We start from the raw sequence: 10,345 nt of genomic DNA, 5'->3' as shown, positions 1-10,345 counted from the left end.
TATTTGCTGTGTGGAGTGGTGAAAATCATCACCTCAAAACAGTAATCATACTTATAGATGATACATTTGGGGAAAAAAATGAAAGACAAACTAATTTCATTTTATATGGACTGGTTACTACCCGAAATTGTTGATTCCCGTCGAGCTCGGGGAATGCCACTAAGGGAAAAAGAATCTTCATGAAAAATAACTGTAGAACCTCCTCTGACTGAAGAAAAAGAACTTTCTTCTACATATCTATACTTTTCAAGCGACGAAAATAGCGAAAACATCGCTTCATGCTCCAGACAATCAACTTTGGAATCTCCTCTGACTGAAGATAAATAACTTTCTCCCTACATATCCATACTTCTCAAGTCATGAAAATAAGAAAAGCATCGCTTCATGCTCCAGACAATTTTGGAAGAGCTATAAATTTATTTAAACTAATTGTTGCCGTCGACTGCGTCCGCGCGGAATCCGATTTAGAGCAATTTTTATTATATCCAAAAATATTTATTTTCCGAAACATAAAGTATCCTAAATGTTGACCAGACTAATAAGCTATCTAACTAACTAATTTGGCTCAGGACCCAAAGAGGGTCTTGGCCTCCGAAACAAGAGCATGCCATCGTCATATCTATCTATCGACCTATTCAGTCTAAATGTCTATCCATTTACCTACGTTACAAATCAAACTGTGGGCATGAAGAGGCATAAATAATTGTTTATTACCAAGACTATTCATATTAAACGAAGATTTCTTTATTAAACCAAAAAAAAGTGGTTAATTATAATTTTAAGGAAAATCCGGAATTCACATTAACCAGAATACGGTTACAAACAGAATAAGGCCGTCAACGGCTGCGCTTGACAGACGCGCGAGTCGCCCCGCATTCGCCTCCACCGCGTCGTCTGCTTCACCCCCTCAAATACCGAAAATTCTTCTATAAGCGCGCCTTAATTTTTTTATATATACTTCAATTTTGTGTATGTTTTAATTTTGTGTTTTTGTGTATTTTTTTGTACTTTTATTTTATAATATTTATTTATTTGCGGCACAGCTTTTAAATAAATTGTATTTTACAGACCAAATTCTTCGTTGTTTAATTTATGCCGGCCTAACTAGTGTCTACGGGCACCTAAAGTGCTCTTGGGCTTTTAGTTTTGCTGCAGGTTCTACCCTAGTTCTAGCACATGTGGGTTCTACTCACCCAATTTACGACAGACTGGCCTGTTGCCCGCGATTCCATCTGCATAGAATTCGTTTATCGAATCCCGCGGGAACTATGTAAGTTTCCGGGATAAAAAAATTCGAATGTCCTTCCCAGGACTCAAACTATCTGTACCTATTAGTACCGAATTTCATCTAAATCGGTTAAGACGTGTCGAGGTAACAAACAGACTTACTTACAAACTTTCGCATAATAAGTATTAGTGGGATTTTCACTATTCTTACGTTGAGAAGAAGAGTGAAGATGCAAACTTCAAGGGTGCGTATAATAATTGTGCATTTACACATCCGTGTTATTGTAGGTGTTATTGTTGAAATAATTTCGTAACATCTTTCTATCCAGTGCATTAGTTATTTTGGGAAATAATCACGTTTAGTGAGTAATCATATTTCTTTATCGGTCAAAAATTAAGTCTAGGCACGTATATTCTTTACGATATCTGCCTGACTTTACAAAATATTGGCTCTCAACAGCAACAGTTTATTGGAATCCCATGGAATTGCAACGAAAAACGTCGCTTCAATGATTAGTCTGCCGTTTTGGAAAATTAGCCTTTATTTTAAACCTGACATAATCTTCTAAATAAAAATACAAATGCATATTTACATAGTGATTTAGTTTGCTTTCACAGATAGTCAGCATCCGACTAATCGGAGCGGCTGGATTTCAAAAAATATGCGAACACGAATACCCTTTGTCAGGTGTTTTCCAATATTTTGTGTATTTATAGCTGCGACCTGATTTTAACTGGAGTATTTACATAAATACAACCAACAAATACACATTGTTATCTTCTGAATGTTCTGATAAGTAGGTATAGGTAATCCTAATCCAATGAAACCCGAAACGATTAGCTCTTTTTTAGGGTACCGGAGCCAAAATGGCAAAAACGGAACCCTTATAGTTTCGCCATGTCTGTGTGTCTGTCCGTCCGTCCGCGGCTTTGCTCAGGGACTATCAATGCTAGAAAGCGTAATTTTGCACGGATATATATGTAAACTATGCCGACAAAATGGTACAATAAAAAATCAAATAATTTTTTTTTTAGTGTAGGTACTGTAGACGTAGGTAAAGTGGAGTGATTTTTTTTCTCATCCAACCCTATAGTGTGGGGTATCGTTGGATAGGTCTTTTAAAACCATCAGGAGTTTCCTCAGACGATTTTTAGATTTGTTTGCGAAATATTCAACTTTTCTAAAATCTAAACCGGTGGGTGGAAAAATTTGAAAAAATTCAAGGTGGTAGTAAGTATATCAAATTTTCAAGGAAAATTATAACGGTTAAATTTGCTTGAGAATTATTAGTAGTTTAAGAGTCAATAGCAGCCTAAGGTATAAAATATACCTAAGCTACTTATGGAAGATTCCGTATAAAATACGAAATCCTTAGAAAAATATTCCTTATTTTTTTGTAATGGCTACAGAACCCTATTTCGGGCGTGTCCGACACACTCTTGGTCGGTTTTTGATAAACAACCGCCGTTGTGCGATGGGTGCCACATCAATGCGAGACCAATCCCAATCTCATCGTTCATCTCTTTTCTTATACCGACTCGTAAAAGAGTATCGCGACTGAATGACAAACAACCACCAAAAGCATCACTCGAGCCAGATAATTGAAATTTGGCACATATCTTTCTTGAAGATCATAGTAGAGGTGCGGTGCACTAAGAATGTTTTTTTTTCCAAATCAGCACGTGATAGAGAGATAGCCATTTTTTTCTACCACGAGATAACGACAATCACGTGTCAAAATGATGTACCTACCCATTAGGAAAATTCAAATTAAACAAAAAAAAACCGGCCAAGAGCGTGTCGGACACGCGCAAAATAGGGTTCCGTAGCCATTACGAAAAAAATAAGTAATATTTTTCTAATTATTTCATATTTTATACGGAATCTTCCAAGGTTAGGTATATTTTATACCTTAGGCTGCTATTGACTCTTAAACTACTAATAATTCTCAAGCAAACTTAGCCGTTATAGTTTTCCTTGAAAGTTTGATAAATATACTTACTACCATACTGAATACTTACATTTTTTTTATGAATATTTGCACTTTAAAGTTGAATATTTCGCAAACAAATTACTGAATCGAAAAATCGTGTTAGCAAACCCCTAATGGTTTTAAAAGACCTATCCAACGATACCCCACACTATAGGGTTGGATGAGAAAAAAAACAGAAATTAAAACTACGTGCTAACGCAGCTTTAACGGTGTGCAACTTTTTGGTCTTCGCCCACATAAGTATGGGCATATTTGTCTGGTATGATTGCCAATTACTGCAGTCGTTAAACACATTTAATGCTATCGTGGCCTTGATTTAAACAAACTTTGAGTTATATACCTCGTCGAGTTGGAAATTTTGATCATTGCTTTGAAAGGGCAATCGAGTATTAGCCCGGGATGGGGGTGCTCGTTTCTGCAGGGCTACTACGAAACTCGAAACTCAAAGTTCGTGTTGTGCGGTCCCTCTGACACTTATACTATTTTAGTAAGAGAGCGAGAGGGACGGTACGATACGAACTTCGAGTTTCGTAGTAGCCCTGCTGAGCCTATACAATGAAGCGCAAAGATCGAATTTCGTATCTCGCCGTCCCGCTGACGCTTATATTATTTAATACGAGTATTAGCCCCGCTGTTTTTGTTGCGTTCATACCTAGAACCTTTCTAACCTGTTCCGTAGATCCCATCTCTTGCCGGTATCGGGTGATTTAAGAGGCAAAGGCACACTTTCTTACTAATCATAACAAAAGCATTAACGAACGAATAAACTTTGTAATGGCTGATGCAATTAATTAGTTTTAAATGGTAAATTTAGTAATAACATAAAGATAATTCCAAGAGTATTTATTTTTACGCTCTATGCTCGTGTGAATATGCGTATTAAAATAGATAGGTAGGTATAAGTGCGAGTATGTTAAAGGCATTGTTGGTAAATATTTTCTCACCTAAGTATTACAATTAGTACAAGGCGAGTTGTAGACGACTGTACCTAATTATCGCACTGTTTGGGTAGGCTCATTCTATGTATGTGTGGAACGAAAATAGAATAAAGGATAGGTATATAATCAGTAGGTAGGTAGGTATAATATCTGACATGTGGGTGTTGGCTGGCACCCTATTTTATGGTCGGGGTAGGTTGCGTTTGCTGCATTAACTCGAGTTCGGCGGCCGGTGGCATCGGCGCATATTATTTACCTTTGTTTGTTGTGCCGATCAGCTGTTCCCGGAATGCTACACAAAAAAAAAACAACAACAAACCGGCTACTCCTCGGGCTACCCTTGCCAGGTAGGTAACAAATGTTCCTAAATAAAAAAAAAGTTTCTCTACACACTGCGGATTGCCGAAACGAGTCAAGCGAAGGACTTCTACGCTGTTGTAAATTACTTTAAAATATTAATGTTTCGTACATTTTGCGTTGTTTCATTTAAAACACATTTTGTCATCTGGCAAATTTCCATAAGGAGGTACCTACCTCGATCGTGCCGGTAACAAATGAAGAACCTTGATGAAAATAGCACAATGAGGAGCGAGTAGCTATCTATAGGAAGCCGCATAACTACCGAGATAAGGTGCTGCTGCGATTGAGACAAAACCGCGATTATTTTCGATAACAGTGTTTGGTAGTTAAAACAATAAAGATGGGTTTTTCCTGTTTTGATGGAGTAAAAGTTGTTACTGGAAATTTTCTAATTTCCTATAATCAATCAGAGGTTAATTTAGCATCAGTGGACTTTTTACTGGACGTTTTTTTTTAAACTAACATTTAATACATTACTTAAAAATATCTTTTTTACTGGAACAGGTAAGTACGAGTATGTCAGTAATTACACAGGAAGGTAGTTACTATTCCCTACAATAGAGATTATTTTAAACAAAAATGATGCTTTTCCGTTCCCGAATTCCTAGGAGGACAAGTGACCAGGTAAAACTCTGTACCTGTACTTAGAAAGGGCACTTTTTTTGGACGGCGGTCCATAGTACATAATACAAACAAAAGTAGGTATTCAATATGGCAAACCGGCCCTTTTTTTCATTTGATGGTTCCGAGAAAAATACACTGAACCAAATGTTAGAAATCTCGAAATGGATACCTAGGTCACAAATTTTCGTGTTAATAATTTACTGAAAGACCGGTCATAAGTGGGAGTCGGACTTGCACACAAAGGGTTCCGAAGATAACATCTTCCAATATTTAACACTCAGAGGTGGTTTCGTACTAGAACGATCCAAAACCGTGAAAATAGGGTCCAGTCTAGAGTAGTCGCAGAACTATTTGTATGGTGAAATCAGATCTAGTGCGTTAACTATCATACAAATAGTTCTACGACTATAGGTACTTCGGTCCGTATTTTCACGGATCGGATTCGAATCGGGCGTAGCTCAAACCGCTCTAAAGCCGAATTTAGACTGGCAAGAAAAATTCCGAGGCCGTAAAGCCAACGAGTTTGTAGTGGTCAATCGAGCGCCGCAATGTAATGCAACTTGCACGATTTTTGTTGCAAGTCTAAACTCGGCTAAAGAATAAAATTACTTATGAACAGTTTAAGAAAAAGCTGAATTTAAAAAAAAAGTTTATAGGTACTAGGTATATAGCGATCATTCTGATAAAAGTGGGAACATTTCAAGTAAAGTTACAATGGTTTCAGAGAAACAGTTCTATGACAATAAAGACTGTCATTTAGCTGGGTATAAATATTTTATGGTATAATTTTCATGAATTAGCCATAAAAACCAGAAAGCATGAGTTACTTGAAAGGAGTACTTGCATTTTGTGCAAAACTTAGAATGTTTGGTGCATTATTTATAGTTACGCCACGGTGTGCTGATGCTGATACACGATGGCATGGCTAGCGAGCTAACGATTATTTCACCGCTAGGTACGTATGTAGGTACGAGATGCTCAAACATGGCACTAGGCGACAATGAGAAGTCGTCGAAATTATAAACGCATTGACGATTAAATTAACAAGTCATTAATAGCACCTAATCTATATTTAATACTAGTGTTTACCCACTGCTTCGCACACGTAAATCATTACATCCAGCAGCTGAATTGAAATTTAGGGATTTATTAATATTCCCGTGGGAATTCTCGAAAATAGAAATCGTAGTTTTCATTGACGTTATATCATGTCAAATTTCATGACTCTTAGCCCAGCGGTTGTTATTTCTTATTTTTTATCCCTATCCCGTGGAAATATCGGAATAAAAAGTAGCCTATGTTTTATTCCAGATGTCCAGCTATCTACATACCAAATTTCATCCAAATCCTTCCAGCCGTTTCAGCGTGAAGGAGTAACAAATATACTCACTCACTCACTCACTCACAGACTTTCACATTTATAATATTAGTAGGATAGTAGGATATTGGTTGTCAAATATTTAAGCGGGCGTACAGAAATTTAAAACTAAAGAAAAAAGGCGCTGTTATCATAATTTTCCACGTGATTTTTCATCACTCAAGCTCAGAAAGTATTTAACTTGAAATCCGTGTTGTAAATTCGATTTACATCTTTAAGGATGTAAGTAAATTTAAAAATCGAATGGTGCTCCTTTGTATCCAGGAACTGGTAAACAAGGAGATTGTATTGCGAAATACTTACCTCCAAACCTCCATGCTGGTATAATGCTGCCGACTCACAAATTACCCCCAGGAGGTAGTCTTGTGTGCTGACCAGTGTAGGCTGAATGTGCCAAAGAGCGCGAGGCCATTAAAAAAAAAAAACAAAAGACGGTTTGCCCACAGGTTTGCCGCGATACATTTTCTTCCACTCTGTTACAAATTACGTATACATTTATAACGGTTTTACTTTATTTCCTCGCATTTGTGATGAAAAAAAGTGTTTAAATCGACTGTAAATGATCAATTAGGTACACCCGCGCCCGCGAACTATAAGCACCCTCGCTCGCTTTGCTCGTGCGCCTAAATATCTTGGGTGTAATTGATCACTTACAACCCTTGTTTATCAATATACTATTAATGTAGTGTTTTTTCGCGCAGGACAACGTCTGCCGGGTCCGCTAGTACAGTCAAGGGCAAAGATATCGACACGGCCCAAGTTACAAAAATATGTATACACGACTTTATGCACTTAACATTAAGGCCGTGTATACATATTTTTGCAACTTTGGCCGTGTCGATATCTTTGCCCTTGACTGTACTAAATAAGTCATTAGGTGCAATGTAGAACTTAACATTTAAAAAATAAATTCAACATGAAGGGCTATCAACTAACATTATCTAACCGGTCAATCAATATTTAATTTATAGATACCTACTGAGATGAATGATTGGTCTCGCGCGCTCGCTCGACTAGATACCGCCGGCGTACTAGAGCATCTAATATCGGACGTTTTTTGCAATACCGGTATTTTTTCGATACCGAATTAAATACCGGATTCCGGTATTTCGGTATTTTTTTCGATATTCGTATATTAAAGTAAATGAATGAGAACCTTTCCAGTCCGACAATCGGAAGTATGAGTCGGTAACTAAGGTTTTCAAAGATCTCTAAAATTATTAAATTAATGAACCGCGCACCTTTAAAATTAATTGAATTCGAAATTCTAAATTTCAAAAACCAGATTGTGTTTTATTTAAAGTTTATTTTTGAAACTATGAATATTTTGAATTGTTTCGTTTAATTTAAAGGTGCACGTAAGTAAAAAATTTATTACAATCGAGATACCCGTACTCCGTTGATACGTTTGTTATTGCTAAATGAGACGAGATCTACTTATGTAACATGTATATTATTTTATTCCTGCGAATAATATTTCTTATCCCTAGAAAAACATTAACTTTGCTTTAAAATAAATTTATTACTATATACTTTTTTTTAAATCAAGTGATCCATTATAACTAAGATAACACTAAGCAGTTATTAAAACGCGACGCCATGCTGCGCTGACGCGTGTTAGTACAATCAACCCACAATACTATTAGTGCAGAAAGACGCGCACGGAAATGACACCGGTTTCTCAAGGCATCGTTCGAACTTTATGTAAAGTAGGTAAATAAAATATTAATTATAAGTATTCATATTTTTGACTTTGAGAGTGTTGAGACTAATACTCTATAAAAACAAAATAATTGGTATTTATCAATATCGAAATTATCGAAATCTACAATGTCTAACCGGTTTTTGCCAATATCGGGATTTGCTCCGATAATCGCTACCGATTCATGCTCTACGGCGTACTTGTCAAATGCGGCAACAAATAGTACGCCGAATTCGGCGTACCCGAGCCCGAGGCGAGTCAGTCGCGTTGCACACTGTGCGTAAGGTGCATGTACCGAATTTTTTGTTAAATTTTGGTCACAAACCGAAGTAAAATGCCAGTTTTCGCAGTGAAACTGTTTAAAAATAATACTACAAGAAATAAGAAGGACACTGGGGATCACATACCATCAGTAAATATCGTATAATTTCGAAATTACAAAATAAAATAACATGGACCCTAAACGCCATTCTGTGTTGCCGCGTACACAAGAATCAAATTCCCCGTGGTTGAGATTTTAATAAATTGAATTTTATTGTTATCATCATTAAATGATGATAAATTTTAATAACTTATTTTATTTAAGTATCTAACGTAATTATTATATAAACATAATCTAGTTCTATATTATTTAATGTTTATCTTTGTGATATATACACTGAAAGTGTATACATTGTTACCCGACACTATTTAATTAAGGGGTGAATGTGTCTTTAAATTAAAAATGTTTTTCGTCTTCCCAGACAAAAAGCCCAATCAGCTGATTCACTTAGGTATTACGGGAAACGAAAAAACTTTTTTTTTCGTATTTCTACCCATTTTCCTGAAATGTAAACTTTTTACCCGACTGCCCGAAGGAGGGTTATGTTTTTCAAGCGTATGTATGTAAGTATGTATGTTTGCATGTATGTATGTATGTATATTTTGTAAACATTTTTTATTTATTTTAGGGCTTAATTAACCTGTATATTATATTAGGTTTAACTATAGGTGCAACGTGTTATTTTAAGTACGCAAAACTTCTTAGTTCTTTGGTGTTTCAGTCCATGAATTTTTAGTAATAATTTGTAAATATTGAATGTCCTTAAATATATATATTTTTTTATTAAAAGTGAGGCCTGATCATTGATATACCTACATCATACCTACCATTTTTTTTAAAGAATAAACCTACGCCTAACCTATACACAAACTTATTAATACATTCACTCTTAATTACTTCTTAATTTCTAAGTATTTCCCAAGATACATTTTGTAACGAGTAACTTAATAGACCACAGCATAATTTATTTTCCCAATAATTTGGTTAACAGTGTAGCAGCTGGCAACACAATTCGTCACGCACACTAGCATCCTTGCAAATTGTCTTACACCGTTCTTACGCACACTACAATATTGAGTTGCCGCATTCACGAACATTTTGTTTTTAGATAGCGCGGTATCTAGTCGAGCGAGCGCGCGAGACCAATCATTCATCTAAGGATACCTACTTATTAAGGTTGTGACCACGTTGTGACTGTTGCCTGATTTTGAACCCTTTTCTAATGTTATTCGAAGCCATCATCGCTAGTGAGTAGCTTACTGTTACCTAAATTACGTCTTTAACTATACTTTATATTATAAAGAGATAAAGTTTGTGAGGTTGTAGGGTGTAATCTCTGGATCTAATGATCCAATTTAGATGAAATTCGGTATACAGATAGTTTGTCCCGGGGAAGGACATAGGATAGTTTTTATCCCGGAAAATAGCATAGTTCCGGCGGGATAGCGATAGGTAAACGAACTGATGAGGTTGATGATGAACTGATTTTCATTACCACCACTGGCGTACTAACTCTCCTTGCTTGCATTATTGCTTTTATGCCTGCTTGCTTGATTGCTTGCTTCTTTGAAATGTTAATGGATCACGCGAGCGAAGTCGCTGGTAAAAGCTAGTTTTCATTAATTTTACTGTGTTGATTGATTGTTCACTGCAAAGTTTGTGTCTACCTTTAATGCGTAGTACGTAACGTAACCAATAGGAACTGACGCACAAAACTTAGGTACTTTCGTATTCTGTAATTTTACTAAAAATTTAAGCTTTAGATTGTTAAGACTGACTTGAGACAGTCGGAGCGTTGCT

This window comes from Choristoneura fumiferana, chromosome Z (assembly GCF_025370935.1).
Source record: "Choristoneura fumiferana chromosome Z, NRCan_CFum_1, whole genome shotgun sequence".
NCBI lineage: Eukaryota > Metazoa > Arthropoda > Insecta > Lepidoptera > Tortricidae > Choristoneura > Choristoneura fumiferana.
The sequence above is the reverse complement of the archived record's forward strand: the minus strand, read 5'-3'. Positions refer to the sequence as shown.